Raw genomic sequence first — 23,403 nt, forward strand, 5'->3', positions numbered from 1 at the left:
AATCCACACATAAACGGACCGTCCCGTTCTTCTTGCGGACTACCACAATGGGTGAGGCGTAAGGGCTCCGAGATTCCTGCACGATGCCAGCCATTTTCATCTCGTCGATTAATCCCCTCACTTCGTCAACATCCCTGGGGGCAAGCCGGCGGGAGCGCTCCCGGAAGGGGGTAGCGTCGCTCATTCGGATGGTATGGTGGGCGCTGCGACTGCAACCCACGTCCATATCACCAGTGGAGAACACACTCCTTCGGTCGTGTAGCTCGTTCAGCAGCCTCTTCCTCCATACATCCGGGAGTGGCGAGTCGCCGAAGTCAAATTCCAACACTGACTCGACGGTAGTAGGTGGGCACCTAGAGGGTCCCGTCGAAACCTTCTCCTCAGGAGTTACAGGGTATATCCTTCTCAGCGTCTGCCGCCTGTCGATAGTCATGGGGTACGGGGATATATTCTGCACGTACACCCAGGTGCGCCTCGGAATCTTCCCGGGCCATTCCTTGACAGAGGCTAGTACTTTGTATCCCAAGCGTTGTTCGTCCTGGGCCATACTTTCCACGGTGAAGAGTTGATCCTCCAACCGTCGTCGGGGGTAGTGACAAGCGGCGACCATCATTCGTCCTTCCCCCGGGGGAATTTGAGTCAGTCCCCATTCTTGACTGTAAAGGACGCCATACTCTTCTTCAGCCGCAATTCTACCGCAGACCTCTTGGAGGGCGGGACAGGCCGCTAAGGCCAGCAGTGGGGCTTCTCCCGCTTCTTGCAAAAACTGGCGAAACACCGCGCGCACAATGTCAGCGTTGGTCCCCAAGATGATTGGGGCGCTGGGGTGGTCCTGAGGTTCGGGGCACACTAAGGCCTCCACTTCCATGGGGTGATGTTTACCAGTATTCAGCTGGAGAATATCTAACTGCACCTTTACTACTCCGTCTATGGGGTAATCTTCATGACTCAATCCCCGTAGTCACAGGGCATCCGCAGATAACAACGGCAGTCGGTGGAGATGTTGGTCGTAGAAGGGCCGGTATACGATGGTTACTTGAGAACCCGTATCCAACAATGCGGCGGCGTAGATGCCTTCGATAACTACGCGAACAATGGAAGCGGGGCCAATTCGGGAGCTCTGAGAGGGCGGCAACACCTTTTCATCCTCCAGGGGTTGGCACGGCATCGATTGCGCCGGTCGGGACGACGTCCTCCGCGAGGTGGGGCAGTGGGCCCGTAAATGCCCCATCTTTCCACATGCGTAACACTGCATTTGGCTGAGGTAAGCTTCGTCTCTCCTGGTTGGGGGACTTCGCCCAGTCGGGGGACGAGGTCTGAGTGTCACTGGGGTAGGGACATCCTCGGAATCGGGATCCCCAGGGTCGGGCACGTCGGGCTTTGGGTCCACTTTCTTGGCTTCTTTACCCCCGGGCGGTGGCTTCTTCCCAATGGCTAAGTCACGCCCTAACAACACCATCTCGTGCGCTTGGACCCGATCCATTAAGTCGTGAAACGACAGGGCTTGTCCGGGCGTTATGCAGCTACTGACCCGCACCGACACGGGGTGTAGGGGTAGGAGGCCCCTCAGCAACTGAGTGGTACGTAGTCCGTTGGCTTCTTTCCTTGGCAACACGCCTTTCCTCACCATATTCCAAAGATCCAGGTGTAGTCGCCTGAGAAAATCGGATACCATTTCCCCTTCCTTCTGGGCTAACGCATGAAATTTTGACATCAAAGTGTACATATCCACCGGAGCTCCATACGCCTTGGTTAGGCAGTAGATGAGATCCGCTGCATCAGCTTCCGGGTTGTCATCACGGTAGTAGTGCACCATGTGGGACGCGGGGGGTCGTAGGCACTCGACGATGCGCTGTCTGCGGACCGCGTCCGTGCAGGTCCATTCAGGCAGTACCTGTTCGGTATGATCCAACCAGTCCTCTATCCCTACTTCCCCTTGGGGCGTGGGTTTCTCACCGGAGAAGGCCTTTAACTTCCTGTACTGGAGCGACTGGGTGGTATTGTGGATAGCGGCGGCTAGTGCGGGAAAAGAGGTGTCTCCCGGTAAGCTATCCCCAACGGCAAGGTGAGCGTCCAATCTTGATAGGCTAAGTCGGTTGAGGCCAGCCCGCAGGCCGGACGGGGTAGATGAGGAGCCTAGGCTCAGGGCTGCGGGCCAGCGAGGGTGCAGGCCACGGTCAGGGGAGTGGTCTGGGCCTCCCGTCGCGGCGCCAACGGTGGGGGTATACTCTCTCCGGGGGGTGGAAGTGGCCAGGGGCACAGGGGTGTCCGCCTGGACTATGGGACAGCGCACCCCCGGGGCCTCGGGCAGCAGCAGTATACGGGGCAAAGCCTCGGGGCATATATCTTGTTCAGTGGCATACAAGATCCGGCGCCAGGTCTGGTCGCGGTCATAAAAATGGTCTTGTACTTGGGCATTGTCCAGGAGAGGGAGCTTTCGGACCTGCTCGGTCACTGTGCCTAACGAGATCATGGCGGGGACATGGCCCAGCGCGAAAACACGGTTCAAGGGAATCCCGCGCCGTTGGGCCCACTTGCGCACCTCGAGCGCCGAGGGCACCGACATGATGTGGGTTGGTTGCACAATAGAGACAAAAAAATGTGGGGGCACCCCAGGTCTAAGCTCTCAGCAGCGCCTCCAAATGTAGCCCTTTTTGTGAACGCCTGCAATAAGGAACTACTGTGGTGCATGTACCTGTGTCCTCAGGAGCTCTGAGCCTCCGCTATTTGGGAGCCTGGGGTCATACCTTTATTAATCGCGGTGCAGCGCCTCCACTTGCCCAGGATCCCCATGATAGAGATTATACCCTGAGCAAGAACCTCACAACAGCATTATGCAACAGCAACCTTTTATATATCATGCATAAAGAACAAATGATCTGCAGAATAAACATATAACATTACACACACACACCGTGGCTCGGCCACACCTTATTAGGGATAATGTCAAGTACATAGGTGGCTCTGCCACTCTCCCTAGGAGTATGTCTTATAACCAGTATAGGTATGGTACCATAGGATTTGCACAGTTGGCCCAATTAGTTAGTGGGAGGCGGGATCAGCGCCTGGTGACCGGTGTAGGTGCACTTATAAACAATGATACCTTCCGGTCACTGCGATGACCATCACACTCCACGCAGGGTCCTAGCATTGCTCCAGCCTTTCGCCGTCACTCCTTGCTGCAGCGCCGTCTGTATCCAATCCAAGATGGCGGCCGCAGCTCCGCAGCCAAATCACACTAATGGGAAATGTCCCTACCAACTAAGGCCGTCCTTACAAAACAGCACCCTACGATGACAGGGGAATACTCCTCGGGACGGGGGGATACCTTTCACCTAAGCGGACGGGTCACTGACCCTCCGCTCACGCACACGAGGTTCCGCCAACCTCCTCCTTCACCTCCCTCTCTGCTCTGACCCACCGCCCACACGCATCCGGTTCCTCTATACAGAGTCTCGCACCCGATTGGTTCTCAGCCTCAGCTGACTCTCTCGCAGTTCGGAGTTCAGAGTTCAAACCCCCAAAGTCTCCACAGATTGGTTACCCTTCGCGCGCTTCTCTCGCGCATGCGCAGCCCAACTTGTACACAGTGACCTTGCTGACAGAATGACTAATATGGCGCTGCCTTTGTGATTGACAGCGCGGAACCTTTAGATATATATATGCACATCCTTACATAAATATCACCTGGCTAAGGTGTTTTGATTTTACAAAACATAAGCAGACCGGAGAAAGGAATTTGGAGCTTATTTTAAAGGATCAACGATCACAGGGACGCCACATCCTCTCACATGTTGAAGTCGGCCCACCAGAAAAGGGTATCAAATGTTTGTGTCTACTCTTGAACTGGATCCAATGGCAAATAAATATCATGACCGGCTCTCAGGATGTTTAAATGGGGGTATCCAGAATACACCGGATATGTCCATCTGTAGTTAAAGGGATTAACTATAAACTTCTGCCCTTTACAGCTTTTTGAGAATAGTGTACACATCATGATAACCTTGGCGTAAGCATCAATATTGAGATAAGAACAAATTCAAACCAACAGTTCAACTACTTCATCACGATTAAGAACATGATAAGATCCGAGCATTAAAGGGTACTTTGTTGGTTCAGATCTTGGAAGCAGGTGTAGCATTTCCGGATGCACAACATGGCATCATCTTTCCCTGGCTTTGATTCTGATTTATGCTTAACAGAGAATTTAAACTGGGTAAAGAAAATGGACCAACATAGATGAGGTGGATTTAATACTTTTGATATGCAAATAATCCAAATTGGTGCAATCAGCAGAATCCTGTACCGATTATTTTAGGCAGCTTTAATCAACAGCAGTTCAAGGGACAACTCCACAATCTTGTTATTGGCAGGACAATTGATGCAGCTTGTAAAGGTACTCAAGGGTCAGGAAACAGTGCTGTGATAATATAGCATCTCACCAATTATATATAAACAATTGGTTATCTAAAGAAACAAGGCAAAGAAGATAGAGCAACGTGCCATTTTTTCTAATACAAGGAGATTTGTGGTCAGATTAGCATCTACAGTAATTATAAGGAACATTATTTTCCAACTCTGGATAGGTCATATAAAAACATCTCCTAAGAAGTCTCATGTTAGTACAATAAAACTTCTCACAATATGAGCAGTATCATCTAATTAAACAATCAGTGCATGCTGATAGAAGTACTGTAGTAACATTGTTTGTTAACCACAATATATATCAGGAAAATGTTATATTCTGTTTCATATGTGGAGTTTAGCTTGAATCTATGCTTTTGGTCTGGGACTTATGTCCTTGGGACACTGGACATCTCACTTTATCACTCTAACCAAAGGTATCAAGAATTGGATTTTTAAGCTGAGCATATTGTTATTTCTTGATAAGAGCACAGTAACATTATTGTAGTCATTGATTCAGCATGATTAACAGTAAACGCTGCATTCACTGTGGAAGCTTGCTTTTATAAACTCACAGTTCAGATGAATAAGAATGGCATTAGCAAGGTACAGTAATGCACTCTATTAGGGTAATCGACTTATTCAGAGTAAACAGTAATGTTTCTGATCTAAATCAAAATAAGAAATGGCTATGGAATGTTGAGATGGGGCGCATAATAGACGTTTGTAGCACCCTTCTAGTTTAAATGTGTATCAGTCATAAACTGCACTTAAATGAAAGTTCATTTCCTAATGAATAATGATTATCTCAGTACATATAGGAATATTTGGTGAAATGCTAGTCCTGACACAAAGGACAGTTTGTTTTTTTAACTAAAGTGTCTTCAGTTCTAAATGCACTATTTTTAAACATATTGGAAATGCATATTTGTAAGCATTGCTTTATGTACTTTTGTAGTCTTACAGATGAGAGAGTGTCAGAACCTGAACATGTTACCTGGGAAATTGATTAGAATTTTATTGCTTGAACAACAAGGTGACTGGACTGATTTATGAAGAACAGCTACTATCTGAACCTTGGTGCTTTAGAAAGACAGCTTTTTCTGAATGCTAAATGGAATTGTTATTCATAATGTTTTCTCCTGAAATAGAAGTTCACCTTGAAGACCCAGTTATGCAAGGCTTCCTATATGTAGGATAATCTATTAAAACAGCCTGCTCCGAAAGTTCATTCCGTTGAGCCAGTATCAGTAATTCAGTATAAGTGAATCTAAGTAGATGAAGCATGTTTAATGTAATTACACATCCACTTCTTCTGATGTACAATCATGTGAAGCATTACTAATCCCCAAACAGATACCTGCAGGGAGGACTATCAAGAACAGCTGTTTGGACAACAAGAAATGAACCACATGAACTCTCAGTACTGCAGGCATTCGGCTGAGTGACTCAAGGAGTCAGATTTTGTCCTCCAAGTGTTGAATTTGTAAAGAATTAAACACAGTGGTCTCTAAAAAAGTACATTAGCTCCTAACATAAATCAACCTGCAAACTAATTTATTATTGTAAAATTCTCCAACATTTTCATTACTGGATAGGACATCTAATAAAATGAAAAATGACTTACTTAATTCAGAATAAGGAGCTCTGTGTCATAATCGTTTAATCTTTCTCATGTAAATGTTGGCCTAAAGAATGAAAAGAAAAGTATATACAGCTGTGTTAAAAAGAAAGTACACCCTCTTTGAATTCTATGGTTTTACATATCAGGACATAATAACAATCATCTGTTCCTTAGCAGGTCTTAAAATTAACCTCAGATGAACAACAACACATGACATATTACACCGTGTCATGATTTATTTAACAAAAAAAAGCCAAAATGGAGAAGCCATGTGTGAAAAACTAAGTATACCATATGATTCAATAGCTTGTAGAAGCACCTTTAGCAGTAATAACCAGAAGTAATCGTTTTCTGTATGACTTTATCAGTTTCTCACATCGTTGTGGAGGAATTTTGGCCCACTCTTCTTTACAACGTTGCTTCAGTTCATTGAGATTTGTGGGCATTTGTTTATGCACAGCTCTCTTAAGGTCCAGCCACAGCATTTCAATCGGGTTGAGGTCTGGACATTGACTGGACCATTGCAACAGCTTGATTCTTTTCTTTTTCAGCGATTCTGTTGTAGATTTGCTGGTGTGCTTGGGATCATTGTCCTGTTGCATGACCCAATTTCAGCCAAGCTTTAGCTGTCGGACAGATGGCCTCACATTTGACTCTAGAATACTTTGGTATACAGAGGAGTTCATGGTCGACTCAATGACTGCAAGATTCCCAGGTCCTGTGGCTGCAAAACAAGCCCAAATCATCACCCCTCCATCACCGTGCTTGACAGTTGATATGAGGTGTTTATGCTGATATACTGTGTTTGGCTTTCGCCAAACGTGGCGCTGTGCATTATGGACAAACATCTCCACTTTGGTCTCGTCTGTCCAAAGGACATTGTTCCAGAAGTCTTGTGGTTTGTTCAGATGCAACTTTGCAAACCTAAGCCATGTTGCCATGTTCTTTTAGAGAGAAGAGGCTTTCTCCTGGCAACCCTTCCAAACAAACCATACTTGTTCAGTCTTTTTCTAATTGTACTGTCATGAACTTTAACATTTAGCATGCTAACTGAGGCCTGTAGAGTCTGAGATTTAACGCTTGGTTTTTTTTGCAATTTCTCTGAGCATTGCACGGTCTGATCTTGGGGTGAATTTGCTGGGACGTCCACTCCTGGGAAGATTGGCCACTGCCTTGAATGTTTTCCACTTTTGAATAATCTTTCTCACTGTAGAATGATGGACTTTAAATTGTTTGGAAATGGCCTTATAATCCTTCCCAGATTGATGGGATGCACAATTGCTTCTCTAAGATCATTGCTGATGTCCTTCCTCCTTGGCATTGTGTTAACACACACCTGAATGCTCCAGACCAGCAAACTGCTAAAACTTCAGCTTTTATAGAGGTGGTCACACTTGCTGATGATCAATTAATCAAGGGCATTTGATTAGCAGCACCTGTCTGCTACTTAGCATCTTAATTCCTATGGAAACAGTAAGGGTGTACTTAGTTTTTCACACATGGCTTCTCCATTTTGGCTTTATTTTGTTAAATAAATCATCACATGGTGTAATGTGTCATGTGTTGTTGTTCATCTGAGGTTGTATTTACCTAATTTTAAGACCTGCTAAGGAACAGTTGATTGTTATTATGTCCTGATATGTAAAACCATAGAATTCAAAGAGGGTGTACTTTCTTTTTCATATTTACTAAGCGGTTCCTTTCAGTGCCTAACATTTTTCGGGTTTTACATTGCCTTTTCTTTTGTGTGTTTACAGACAATACAGAAAATGCCACAAGAAGAGAAATAGAGACAAAACTTTTGAGATACAACGGGATTCACGTAGGACTCCACAGGAATCTTAGCAAGACCAAAGTGAAGTCCAACAAATGCGTCAACTTTGCATAGATCGAAATAAATGGAATAGTACTAGAATAATTTGAAAACTATGTCTACCTTGGCCAGCAAGTATCAGTAGATGGGAACCTTTCACATGAAATCAATAGGAGCATGAAGGTGGGATGGAGCACATTTGGAAGAAAGAATACAATCTTTCAAGGTAAGCTTCCACTGTGCCTCAAGTGGAAACTGTTTGATCAGTATACTTTTTCCAATACCCACATAGCGTATGAATGTGAAAATTGAAGATAATTGAGAAGCTTCAGACAGCTCAAAGTAGTATGGAGAGATGTACAGTAGGTATTTCCAGAAGACACAGCAATAAAAAAAATGAATAGGTTCAGAAGCAAAAAAAAGTCTGTGACATCATCAGAAGGGTGCAGTATATTAAATATTAAAATGGAAGGGGCGGCAGACATATTTCAAGAACAAATTACTATCATTTGACAAAGATGGTACCCAACTGGATTCCAAGAAACAATAAAAGACCAAAAGTAAGATGGGAGGAGCTGTGTTGGAGAATTGTGGAGAAGAGAAGCTTGCAACACTGATATAATATATAATAGGAGACATTAACACCTTGAATGCCCGTCAAGCTACCTAGGCCATCTCAAGGAGAGCATAGGTAGCCACATCTGCACTGAATTGGTTAATTAAATACATATTTCTTACCTCATCCATGTAGATAGGACCCACCCAAATTATTCCAAAAAAAGGCAATGCTTACTCATTAAATCATCTTCATACCTAAAACACACCACAACTAGTTTTGGGACCCGTAGACTCACAGGGAGTGTAAGAATTAAATATATACAATGGAGACACAAAATGTGATAAGCTGTATGAGAAATGTATAAGTGACATTAAATTTGAGATGCATGTGAGGTGTCAGAGCTGTGTATTTATCACCCCCCCCCCCCTCTATTATTATTTCTCATAGCCTCTATCTGAGAAAAGGTATACAGTATATCTTTCTTATTTTACTGAAAAAAAGTTCGTTTATAGCTAGGAGATCACCTGTAGAGTGTTAGAGTTTGCTAAACTGCATAGATAGAGCTTAAATGCGCAGAGCCTCGATTAAAGTTGCAATTACATACTTAGAGGCTATTTAGAAAAAACAGTTCTGAAAGTGCAACAATGGCATTTGGCATTATTATTAGCGTTAGAAATTGACCCTATAGATCTACAGCCAAAAGGTCACTCTTCATCTAGAGGAGTTTTATTAGACTAAAAATGGAGCAGTGGGCTCTTAGCCTGTAGTGAAGGTAACAACCACATACTGTAGAAGATTTACTGAAAAAAAGAAAGTTCTTTAAGTGCAACATTAGATATTTTTCTAACACTTTTAACTAGTAAATGTAGAATTTGTTTGTGATTATATCGTTCGCTACCTTGAACTCCATGTCTAGTTAATATAGTCCGTTTATCAGGAGTGGAGTGTACAATTTATAGCTATAAGGTAGCTAGATATTCATATAGGAGTAGTTTTTATTAGTATACCTTTTGATACACAAATTAATTCTACTGCCACATTAGAAAGATGGCTGCCAAACATTAGCATTAGTGATTGACCCCATAGATTTATAGCCAAAGAATCACTCTATAGCTTGAGGTTTTTTTTGTTAGGCTGAGAAATGGAGCAGTGGGCTCTTAGCCTACAGTAATAAAACTCCTCTAGATGAAGAGTGACCTTTTGGCTGTAGATCTATAGGGTCAATTTCTAACGCTAATATTAATGCCAAATACCATTGTTGCACTTTCAGAACTGGTTTTTCTAAATAGCCTCTAAGTATGTAATTGCAACTTAAATCGAGGCTCTGCGCATTCAAGCTCTATCTATGCAGTTTAGCAAACTCTAACACTCTACAGGTGATCTCCTAGCTATAAACGAATTTTTTTTGGTTTTAGGTGAGGGGATCGCCACATGACCGCAGGTTTTCCAGTATTGGGGGTCACGCAATAGGGTTTTCCCTGTCTGGTGTCTCTGCACTCCCTCTTCTGTTGGGGTTCCACCAGGCTATGTCCTTGGCCCTCTGCTCTTCTCACACTGCACCTTTTCTCTTGGTGAACTAATACAATCTTTTGGCTTTCAGTATTATCTCTATGTGGATTCTACACAAATGTATCTCCACTCTGCTTACCTCTCCCCCTTTCTCTTGTCCTGTGTCACCAACTCTGGCTATAGTAATTAGATAGGGGGATTTCCAGCAGTAAGTGGTATAACCACGGACAAATGATACATACGCTGGATACAAGTGCTAGAAAAGTATTTATTGTTGCACTTAGAGGATTCTTTCGTCTCCAGTGACTCTTGTATGTGATTATGACCCCCAATACTGGAAAACCTGCGGTCATGTGGCGATCCCCTCACCTAAAACCACTTCCACTAATGAGAACATTTTCCATCTATGTTTGTGAGCGTATTCTTACAGATTTTAGTTTGCTTCTATTATTAAATATACATACTATGGGAGTTGTGCTGTTCTTTCCGTTTTAGATTATATGGGGCACAAACGATATCTGTTGACTTCTTCCTGGATTGTGCGAGTTGATTCCAAATTTGCCTCATGAGCGTAAGGTTTCGACAGCACACAGGCAGTCCACAATGAGACCAATGCCTGTGCAGGTAGAGTCTTTGTAAGGCTTCAGTTCTAGGGCATTGGTTGTAGTAGAGGTGCACTGTGGGTTCCTCCAGTTGTGGCACAAAGTCTTTTATGGGTTTCAACAAGTGGTTTAAATTTGCAGTTTCATAAAATCCTGAAGAGGGGGCCATTGAGCTAATGGCAGAATGTGCAAACATTATCTGTAAATTAATATATATTTAAATGTCTTAAATATATATGTCATTTTATAAAAATAAAAATAAAATTGGTAAATATTTTTAATATATTGGCTTACAGCCCTTTGCAGCTTAAAAACCTTTGGCTAATAGGGCTGTTACCCATTCCGTTAAAGCAGGGGCCAGGTGTGATTGGAATTACTGCCACAAGTTTGCATGTCTGTAGGACATTTTAGATTTTTTTAAATTATTAACTGCCAAAGTTATACAGGCATACCCCGCATTAACGTACGCAATGGGTCCAGTGCATGTATGTAAAGTGAAAATGTACTTAAAGTGAAGCACTCCCTTTCCCCACTTATCGATGCTTCGGTACAGATAGGGAGCTGGTATTGATGTTCAGGACGTGCTGACAGGCGCATGCGCGAGCTTCCATTTGCCTATTGGGCGAGGGGAATCAGCGTGTCACTACTACAGCGGTCTGTATGGCAGAATAAGTGTCCGTACTCTCAAAGCGAGCGATCGTACACAAGGGTATGGTGCTATTGAAAATATGTCCTTACTCGCGAGTGTACTTAAAGTGTGTCCATAAACCGGGGTATGCATGCAGAGTATATAAAAGTCATAACTATTGATTATTCCATTTTGGACTTTACCACAAATAAGTTTGACCATTTCACTTGTGTGAGGAACTTTTTCCAATAGATTAACTTTTAGCCAAAACTGCAGATAATTGTACAAAGTTAATACAGTATATATTATTTTAACAATATCTTGTACTGTGTGCACTTGTTCACTGCATTCTTTTCTAAATATGTGTGAATACATCATTTGGTAAAAAATTAAAACCCCATAGACCACAAAATGTAATTCTAAGCCAATCAGACGTTCTTTTTAAAATAGACCACCAGGAGTCTAATTAGATAAACTACAACTGAGCATCCTTAAAATACCCCTGGGCCACAGGACAAGTAAATCAAATGCAGGATTAAAGACAGATTATAATTAGCAAATAATAAAAAGAAGCCATCCAAGAAAAATAATTCACCTGCAAATCTAGCCTTCAGAATGAGGCTGGAGGGACAGCCTGTAAAGAACTGAGAACTAGAAACAAAGCAGTGAGCAGCACCTGTCTCAGTAAGAGAATGTTCAAGAGACACAACTAAGCAATAAGACAACAAACAATATGCTTCAAATGTTCATCTCTTCAAATAGCAGACCCTTCTGTAGCACAGAGTTATTTCTGCGAGGATGTAAAAGATAGGTAACCCAATAGAATAGGCTAATAAAAAAAATTAACTAAAACCACCCAGCTATACGAGTAACTATAAATGTATACAAGTAAACATGCAGAGTAACATGAACAAGCACCTAGCTCTAGTTCCCAACTATGTGTTAAACATTATTAAATAAATAACAGTATTTATTGGGTTTAGTAAAAAAAAAAAAAAAAAAAAACACAGATTAGCACTTGGATTTTATTGAGTTCTGTGTAATAAACTCCGATATTGCCGATGCAAAATTACCTGAAAATAGAACTCTCACAAACCTTTAAAATCAATTAAACTGGCTCTGAAAGATCGGGCTGTCCCCGTGCCCCACTTCCCCTGCGGATCAACCTGCTCAGACCCCTCCTGCACCCCTTTCCCAACATCCAGACCCAAAGATCAGGTCCACTAGATCAAAGTTTATAGGATCAAGAAAAAAAGGAGTCCTCCAGCACGTGGTTATATTCGTGGTTCCCAAGACATGTAGGGAGAAAATTAAAACAACAAACCACAGAAAAGGGGTGGTTAAAATGGAATTAATATGCAGCCTAATGTTGATTGGTATTAGAAGAACACTTACATAAACTGCAGATCTTTGAGAAGAAGATTCTTCTTAAATGTGCCTCAAAACATAAAGGAGTAGGATATAGTGTTAAAAATGTTTTAATGAAGAAATAAGATTTAAAAGAGAATGCTCACTCACAAACGACCAAAGGCATATGGCATTGAAAGGGTTTTCACGCTAGACTCCACAAGCCTTTTCCTTGTATCTCAAGGTGTCGGTGCGGCATCTGTCTCGGCGTAGGAAGTGATGTCAGCTGTCGTCGTCAGCGGAGACTCGCCTGGGCTCGTGCACAGGCCGGGTTGCTCCCTTCACTGACCTCCTGCTTTAGCTCTGCTCCTGCACATGCGCATCGGCAGTAATTCAATCCTAAAGCCGGGTAGAGCTTTCTCCTTCCAGCTACGGTGGCCTGGAATGTCCAAATTCTGTCAAACTAGTTTCGCCTTTGGCTTCCTCAGTGACACTGAGCTGAAGCAGGAGGTCAGTGAAGGGAGCAACCAGGGCTGTGCACAAGCCCAAGCGAGTCCCCCGCTGATGCCAACAGCTGATGTAACTTCCTACGCCAAGACAGACGCCGCACCGACACCTTGAGATACAAGGGAGAGGCTAGTGGAGTCTAGAGTGAAAACCCTTTCAATGCCATATGCCTATGGTCGTTTGATACCAATCAACATTAGGCTGCATATTCATTCCATTTTAACCACCCATTTTCTGTGGTTTGTTGATTTAATTTTCTCCCTACATGTCTTGAGAACCACGAGTATAATCACGTGCCGGAGGACTCCTTTTTTTCTTGATTGACATTGTGTGGAGGACTTTGAATCACCTCTATGAACTCTGGCAGTGGCACTTCTCTGTGTATTTATTGAATATCTGCATTTGAATCAACACACGGTTGGCGCTACTATATCCTTTTTTTTCCCCCTAAAGTTTATAGGATACCCAGATCAGGAGAAATTAAAAATTGGACTGCATGTTCACAAGGTAAAATACAAATGGGATTTCCCTTTCTTTCTTACTGTGCTCAAAAATGGACAACAACATGCCATAAAAGAGATGGCAGAGGCACACATGCTGATGAAGAAACTGGATATCTAGACTACAAAATTCCAGCAACCCCCAGACGTATATACGGAAGAGGGAATGAAGCAAGTGCCCTGGAGAACAGTAGGCCCAAGAAATAAAACGCCAAGATCGGACGCTCGTCCAAAGTAGACAGAACTTTGAGGCTGCCAAGGGGAACATAACCATCCCACTAGATGACAGATAAAACTACCAGAGATGATCCAGAACGTTGCTCAAGATATATGGGACATCTGGATACATGGACTGTTGCGAGTCTTAACGGGATTACAGTTACACTTTTTCGCAGGATTAATGTTTAATAGTCTATACCTAGAGTAATAGGTAATGTTTTGGGTAGATACGAAACGAACTGGTGCGGATGGATGTAGAATCAGCACAGCAAGCATACAGCGAACTAAAATAGACTTCATGGATCTGCACCGTAGTTATATAAGTCAATTAGAAAATTGTATGTTTGGTGAGACCCCAGGGTGGCGTGAATATCGCGTTACTGTGTTGCACCCCCCTATTTTGTTCCAAATTATATAGCACATTGTTATATAAATATATGCTACTGCTGCTGGACCACAGATATGGTGCCAGCAGACGAAGAATTTCCCGGATTTACGGGTGCTCCCTGGGTGGGTAATGTATGTTATATTTCTTGTTAGATGTTCTGTTTTTTCCCCATGTGTTCCTTCACCTTATCCACAATGAAGTATATCTCGGCGTCTGCTCATGCTCCAAGGATCCTCTTCATTCTAACACTAAGGCGAGGTACCAGGTTCCGGCTCTCTGCAATGCCAGTGTCATTTTCAGGTACAAATGAATGTATATCTCTAAAACAAATGCTATGGCAACGGTAAAAATGGTCTCCCACAATGTAAAAGGCTTCAACAGCCCACATAAGCATACACTTGCCTTCACCAACTACAAAAAAGAGGACGCTGATGTGCTATTCCTTCAGGAGACGCATTTCAGCAGGACCTCATGCCCAAAAAATTTCCACAAACACTACACCCAGATATTCGTAGCATCAGCGTCCAGCAAGAAAGAGGGAGTAGCAATTATATTAAACTCAAAGAAATCCTTTCAGCTTGAGACACTTAAGAAAGATAAAGAGGGCAGGTTTCTCTGCCTAGTAGATATGCTGGCGGAAGTTACTTTAATCAATATATACGCCCCAAACGTATCATGGTCTTCCTTCTACGAAAATATATTTAACATAATAAGGAATGTAGCAAAGGGTATTATCATCTTTGGCAGAGACTTTAATACAGTTATGGACAGCGGACGAGATAGATTTGGACCTGCACAATTTGGGACAGGTCAACGAAATTCCCCAGAAATTAAAATCATTAGGGATTTTATGAGGGAACAACAACTAGTCAATGTTTGGAGATTACTTAACCCTCTCAAAAACGACTATACTTTCTATTCAGCCCCTCATAATACATATTCACGAATTTACTTTTTCTTGGTGGACGCAAGACTATTATCACAAAAAGTGCAGGCAAACATTGACAGTATTACGGGGTCAGACCATGTAATGATCAATATTATCATACCGAGGCTTTATCCTGTAGGGGGCCCCAGACAATGGAGATTGAACGAATCACTGCTCTGTGTGCCAGAATTAGTGGCAGAAATTGGGGGAGAACTAAGATTTTTCTTTGATACCAATTACACAGATGACCTTCCATTCACTGCGATATGGGAGGCACATAAAGCGTTTATTAGGGCACCTTTATCAAAATTGCCTCGCGCCAAAGAAAGCCCGCTTGAAACGCGAGCTGAACTTGGCAAATAAGCTCTCTGAGCTAGAGGCGGTGCATAAAGCCAACAGCACCGCAGATGTGATGGCCAAGATTATCCAGACCCGAGGGCAGCTAAATTTATGCCTTTCAGTTAAAACGTAACAGGCTTTGCGCTGGACCTCTCAAAAATATATCTGGGGCGCAAAATATACAGGAACTACGCTTAGCTGACGGAACATTGACCCAAGAGCCACTACAGATAGTGAAACAGTTCCACAGCTTTTACCAAAAATTATATGATGGGAAACAAGGTGGACCACCTTATAAATGATACAAACAAAAACCACAGGTATCTAGAGGCCTGCCAAATGCCCAAACTTAAGCCGCACCACAGAACAGAACTTAATGAGCCAATCTCTACAAAAGAGGTGATCGAGACCATTAAGGAGATGAAGGAGATCAAAAGCCCCAGGCCCGGACGGCTTTTCCGGGGCCTACAATAAGAAATTCTCGAATATTCTTACCCCATATTTAGTGACAATGTTCAATACATTTCTAAAGGGTGAACCAGTCCCTCAGACGATGGCTACAGCTATCATTGTATTAATATATAAAAAGGCTAAAGACCCCACGAATTGTGTCAACTATCGCCCTATTTCACTCATAAACACTGACATCAAACTATATGCAAAAATTCTAGCTAACCGATTACAAAAATGTATGAACTATCTGGTTCATCATGATCAAGTGGGGTTTATCTCAGCAAGACATGCTCCAGACAATATTTGGAGGACTCTTAACTTAATACATACAGCTGAAACAGATACGATCCCCTGTATGCTACTCTCACTGGATGCTGAGAAAGCTTTCGATAGGCTGGACTGGCGATATCTCTTTGAGGTGTTGACGGAAATGGGCTCCACTGGAGTCTTTCTTAGGGGTATACGGATCTTATATCAAGACCCATGTGCTCAGATAAGACATGCAGGGCTCCTCCAGACCTAATAACCATAGCAAATGGTACCCGGCAGGTCTGCCCCCTTTCACCACTCTTGTTAGCGCTCTCCATTGAACCCTCGGCAGCCGCCTTGAGACTGGACCCCAAAGTGTCCGGTGTGCGTGTGGGAAAAACAGAGCATAAAGGGGCGTTATTCGCAGACGACATACTAATGATGATTACAAGACCACTCACTACTCTCCCCAATCTTTTTCAAGTATTGGGACAATTTGGAAATATATCGGGCTTCAAAATTAATCAATCAAAATCACTAGCTCAAAGTATCAATCTGACCCATGACCTGATTAAGCGTCTGAGTATTAATTTCTATTTCACATGGCACACAAACTATATTCCACTCCTAGGGGTAAATCTTACAAAATCCGTGCAGACAATCTATAAGTATAACTATCCTCAAGAAATTTGTTAGCTCAGGAGTGATTTAGAAGAATGGGATAGATATTGCGTCTCCTGGATAGGCAGGATTACGGCAGTCAAAATGACTCTCCTTCCCAGGATAATGTACCAAGACCTGGAGAAAGATATTTCCAGTTTGTAGTGTAATATTGCTAGGCTCACATGGTCAGTGAAAAGGTCCAGAATCCTAAATACAATACAACAAAGGCCCTATAAGTTAGAAGGGTTAGCGGTGCCCAATCTCCAAAAATATTTTCAGGCCTCGCAGCTGAGCCAGATACTCCTCTGGAACTCAGAAATGGGTGAGCATAGGTTGATATAGAGAACCATATCTGCTCCCCTGCAGATCTAGACACTCTGATGTGGCTAGACAGTCCAGATAGACCACCAGGAGGAATGGCAAACCCAATGATTAAACACTCATTGTCACTTTGGGACAGGCTCAAATTTAAGTACAGATTTACGAGCAAAATCTCTAGTATGATCCCACTTTTCAATAACCCCCAATTCTCCCGGGGAGGAAGGAAGATGGGTTTACAGCTTGGAAGAGAGGTGGCATAACTAGGATCAAACACATGATATGGGATAAAAAAATTAAGGATTTCCCGGAGCTCCAAGAGAAGGCTGATTTACGGCCCGGAGAGGTGTTGCGATATCTCCAGCTACAACATTTTATCACAACAAAGCACACGAGTACATCTCCGGCTGTTGAAACATATCTCTAAATGCTATATACTTCAAGATATTTGAACAAGGGTTTAATCTCAACCATTTATAAGCTACTGCTAGATGTGGATTTTTCTATAAAGACTTTCTATATGCAGCAATGGGAAGAGGAGAAAGGGGAAGTCCTGGATGTCGAGGTATGGTCCGATATATGTAAGGCGGCAGCTTCCAGCTCCATATGTACGACCATTAAAGAAAATGTGTATAAGATGTTGTGTCTCTGGTACCTTACACCAACAAGACTACATGCTATCAATAATAGTGTGTCCCCCCTTTGTTTCCGAGGCTGTGGGCAGAAAGGATCCCTCTTACATGTTTGGTGGTCCTGTCCAGTTCTGACCCCCCGTGGCAGCAAATATTTGACTTTATCAATTCCCTAGGAGACACACGGATGGTCCCTGACCCATGGCTGGCCCTATTAGGCAGACCCCCTTCCAAAGTTCCCAGGCACAGATTCAAATTGATGCTGCATATCTTGCTGGCCGCTGGAGGTTCCATAGCAGCATGTTGGAATAAACAGACTAGCCCGGGATTAATATCCCATATCAAACGCAGGATATGGCATATCCTGAAAATGGAGCGTATCATGGCATATCTAAGAGAGACATCCCATAAATTTGCTCGGGTGTGGGAGCCATGGTTGTCACAGGAGGGTGGCATGGGGCTTGACTCAGAGCTAGCAATGCTGAAAACGCTGTTCTGATGCTTTGAAAGCCCCTAAACCGAGAGAAGATTTAGGAGATAGGAATAGGACGAGACGCTGAAGTGTAATTATGAGAATACTGCAGTAATTTCCACTCTCCCCCTCCCCTCCACCACCTCCCCACATTAGTTGTTGTGTTCTATCCCTTATGGTTGCCCCCTATCCCTCCCCCATCCCATGTGTGACTGACGTATGCGATTTTTGTACAACACACCAAATATGAATGTTCAGTAAGGTGAATAAACGAATGCCGATGTACTGTAATGCTTAACAATCTCCCCTACCCTTTTTCCCTTCTGTAACCCAATTTTACAATAAAAATCTATGTTTAAAAAAAACATTATGAATAAAACTAAATATTTAACAATTAATGTGTAACAGGAATTTCCTTTGTAAAAGCAACCTTATTTTTTATTTTTTTCCTAGTCTCTGCTATGTAGGTCAAAAAAATGAGGGTTAGGTGAAAAGATAGAGTTGAAACATAAAGGAGGGTCAGAACAAAGGACTCTGTGTGCAAAATGAGGAAAGGAGAAAGTCAGTGACATCACACGAGCATTCAAGCAGTGTGTGGTTTCTGGGATTCTGATTTTGTTGAACCAATTACTGTACAGTTTTGGCGACAAATAAGAGTATGAGAGAGTGACAATTCCGTACAGCTTTAATGATAACTAGTGAACCAGAGGGTGGATATAAGATATATTTTGTTGGGGATAGGTCAGTGAGCCATTGGATGAATAACTCTTGCTCTCTTTATTGAAATTTTCCTCAGTACTCTCTCTCTCAATATTTATAGCGTAGTATAAGCCTAATTTTTGGGCATAATTGCATTTTTTGGCTCATTTAACCTTTTTATATCTTAACCTTATACTTTTTTTATGATACCATTGAGTGCAAGTAATAGTTTCTATCCTTTATTTCTCATTTTTTTTCTAACCTCTCCTTCTCCGCCATCCTCATACAGTATCTTAGAGTCTTTGGGTAATATGGTTACTGAGCAGGATTAGGTTTATCAATATATGGGTTTCATTAAAGGTCAATAAAGGCGGTAACCAGCAATATCAAGTTATATTGATTTATATTGCCTCCTATCCACATTGAATAATTAATTACAAGTTTGTGATATCTATGTACAGTAAATACAAATACCACATGGGAGCACATCACATGTTTTAGACATGCCTACAACCCTGCTTTTTCCCATTATCTATTGGCACACAATGTTTCCACTGCAGTCAGGAATTCTGGGTAATGACATGCAAATGAGCACACAGTGTCGCCTTTTGCTTCGTGTCCATTTTAACATGGACCCCTATAAGCCTATGCCTGCCGCATTACACAGCTTTTCAGCACCGCCTGGGTGATCTATGTAATATTTTTATTGAGCAACTTCTAAATTAGAATTTAAATGAGCATTTATAGCTTAATACTGTACGTATTTCCATGATTCTCACTAAAATACTACCACCACGTTTAAAGAAAGTATACCAAACTTTGACCAATTCCTCAATGATTGCAATCTGTCTTATTATTCAAATACCCTTAATTTAAACAATTTTTTATATCTCCGGTCAAAAATAAAATTGATTCCATGCCAAACAAATGGCTCCATCTAAGGAATTACATTACACACAGTCTTATTTAAAGCCCTTAAATTACAAATATAATGTATGAAGAATATATAGTATATATATTACTCAAAACAGCATTCAAGCTCACAAATAAATCTCAATGTATTCCAAAAATGGTTTGAGTGTATTTTGAGCTCTTTGGCCCAGAAGCACTGAGCCCCATTATTGAGTTAGCACTATATTAAGAAAAGTTAACGTATCATTAAGTTATAACGGGGATCTTCAAAGCTCCATAACGCAGAGTTTAGTGCAGTTTAGGTCAAGATAGGGCATTGTGTTAGCTATAACAGACATTGGGAACCATGGTATGCAAAAGATGCTCTAGTTACAGTAGGTCACACTTCCAGTTGGAGTTAATCACATTCGGACCCTTCATGAATCTGCATGTTATGTCAAACATCAGCTTCACATAGCATTAATAATATACAGTATAGTATATATATTCATTTTACAATGACTACAGTACCACTGCTTTCAAAATCTAATATTACTGACATGTAAATCTGCTGTGTATATGATGCATTGTATTGTTAAATAAAATTATTCTAGAAATTTAAAAAAAAACGTGTTTAAAAAAAAGTGCGGAAATGTTTTTAAAACATATATTCTAAAGTGAAATATAGCGAGCGTTTTCATCAACCGTGCTACAATACTTGGAAATAATATGCTTTAGCTAATGTTAGACAACTGATTTAACGTGTACAGTAGTAGCTCATGTGGCTCGTGAAAATTCTTATGTACTTACTGAGTTTCTTTGCTTACATTAGTGTGCTTCATTATTATATCCACACACAGCTGCATAATTTATCCTATACAGCTGCAGCTGAGGATAATACAGGGGGAGGGAGACCAGTACAGACAACTATGTCACCATCATTTTGACTGTATGCATTAAAAGGATAATAGTAAATACTATACATTTTATGAGCTTATCGACCAAATGTAACACCCACCATTAACCTTTACCAAAGTCATAGCCACTCTTCAACTCCAAAATAAATGATACCAGTACATTATATGCCATGACCCCTGTTGTGAAAATGTCCTATAATGTTACTGTATGTGTAATGCTACATATCTAAATAGACGTACTGTATATTATTTTCAACCACACCGTAAATAAGTTATGTTGGGTATACTGTATTATTATGTATATTATTTTAAAACACAGAATGTAAGGGGGGAAAAAGTTCTTTTTTTTTTTACTGCCCCTTATATATGTAAAAAAAGAAAGTGCGACAAATGGATACATAACATGGATAAACCAATTAGGAGCCACATGCAATTTTCTGCCGAGCAGGAGTGCTTGTTCTGCCCCCACGTTAGCATCTTGAGCCACACTGTGGTTCCTGTGGGGGTGTCCAAGGAGCCTCACGTAGAGTGGATACTCTACTGGATTGGCTCAAATTAGGCTTGGTCACTACTGAGGGTGGTATGAATACTTCCATGTCCTGCTGCATCATAGTGACCATCTCTCTGATGAGATTTTGTGTCGATGCCCTCTGTGCTGCCGTGGCCTCCTGATGCTGTCTGTGGTGATCCCTTATTTGCAGGGCTTAGCACCGCATATGTTGCAAAGTCACCATGTCCCACTGGTATTGGAGGATTTGGAACTCCACAGTAGCAGCAGGAGGAGCAGCCAGATGGACTCCAGGTGCAACAGGAGGTGCCACAGGTGCAACAGGAGGTGCCACAGGTGCAGCAGAAGGTGCCACAGGTGCAGCAGGAGGTGCAGTCGGGGGGGGAGCACAGAGCAAAGGTCCCTCCACCGCTGTAAGGTTGATGATGAAAAAACACCTCAGTTTCAGTTGCCTGAGAAGTTTCCATCACCTTGAGATTCTGGTGGCTGTCTGTAAGATAGCCCTGTGAAGAAAAGCGGAACAAAGGACCATTACATTCATTAATCACAATACAAAATAATGTAAAAATGGTGTGTATCAATCTGTTCCAAAAATGTAATATATGTCAGAGCAGGATGCAATTTCTCTTCAGAAGGACTTGGAGAGACTGGACACGTGGGCAGGTAAATGGCAGATGAGGTTTAATACAGATAAATGTAAGGTTATGCATTTGGGATGCAAGAATAAACAGGCGACTTACAAATTAAATGGGGATAAATTGGGGGAATCCTTGATGGAGAAGGATTTAGGAGTGCTTGTAGACAGCAGGCTTAGCAATAGTGCCCAATGTCATGCAGTAGCTGCAAAGGCAAACAAGATCTTATCTTGCATCAAATGGGCAATGGATGGAAGGGAAGAAAACATAATTATGCCCCTTTACAAAGCACTAGTAAGACCTCACCTTGAATATGGAGTACAATTTTCAGCACCAATCCTAAGAAAAGACATTATGGAACTAGAGAGAGTGCAGAGAAGAGCCACCAAATTAATAAAGGGGGTGGACAATCTAACTTATGAGGAGAGGCTAGCTAAATTAGATTTATTTACATTAGAAAAGAGGCATCTAAGAGGGGATATGATAACCAGTGTTCGACAATTATATACATTTACACTTATTTATAAAATATTTTACCAGGAAGTAATACATTGAGAGTTACCTCTCATTTTCAAGTATGTCCTGGGCACAGAGTAAGACAAATAATACATGGTTACAAATACAGTTACATAAAAGAACAGGATATACATTATATACAAGACATTGCATGCACAGTTAAAGAAAATATATATTATGGGCGTATGAAACAGTTACAGACCAGGTTAAAATGTGGGACAGCCTTAGATTTGAAAGAACTTAAACTGTTGGTGGATGTGAGAGTCTCTGGTAGGTTGTTCCAGTTTTGGGGTGCACGGTAGGAGAAGGAGGAACGTCCGGATACTTTGTTGAGCCTTGGGACCATGAACAGTCTTTTGGAGTCTGATCTCAGGTGATAAGTGCTGCAAGTGGTAGGGGTGAGGAGCTTGTTCAGATAGCTGGGTAGCTTGCCCATAAAGAATTTAAAGGCAAGACAGGAAAGGTGAACTTTGTGCCTAGACTCTAGTGATGACCAATCTACTTGATTGCCCGGGGCGTGTGGATTTAACCTCCGGGCGAGTAAATATTGGCCCAAGCAGCACACGTGTGTTTTTTAAATTTCCCCCGCTCGCGCTGCTGTTTTTCCCGCGCTCGCGATGGAGAAAAAAAAAAAAAGCCGGAGGCGGGTTCATGTTGTTGGGGGAGATTACCCCGCCTCCGGCTCTCTGAGCAGTGCCTTTGCTCCTCCCCCGCCTCTCAGCAACTTTCCCTCCTCAGTGCTTCCACTCCTCCCCCTTCCGGCAGCCAGCCCCTTCCACGCCTGTCTGCCTCAGGCCCCTGCAGGGCCATCTGTCGCCCCCCCCCCCTCCCATCGGGCTACCCGCCCCCCCTCGCATCGGGCCATCCGCCCCCCCCCCTCGCATCGGGCCATCCACCACCCCCCACCCCAATCTCTCCCGCCTCCGTGACCCCCCCTCACCCCAATCTCTCCCGGTCTCCGTGACCCCCCCTCACCCCAATCTCTCCCGGCCTCCGTTACCCCCCCCCTCACCCCAATCTCTCCCGGCCTCCGTGACCCCCCCTCACCCCAATCTCTCCCGGCCTCCGTGACCCCCCCCCCTC

Source organism: Ascaphus truei, chromosome 1 (assembly GCF_040206685.1).
Source record: "Ascaphus truei isolate aAscTru1 chromosome 1, aAscTru1.hap1, whole genome shotgun sequence".
NCBI lineage: Eukaryota > Metazoa > Chordata > Amphibia > Anura > Ascaphidae > Ascaphus > Ascaphus truei.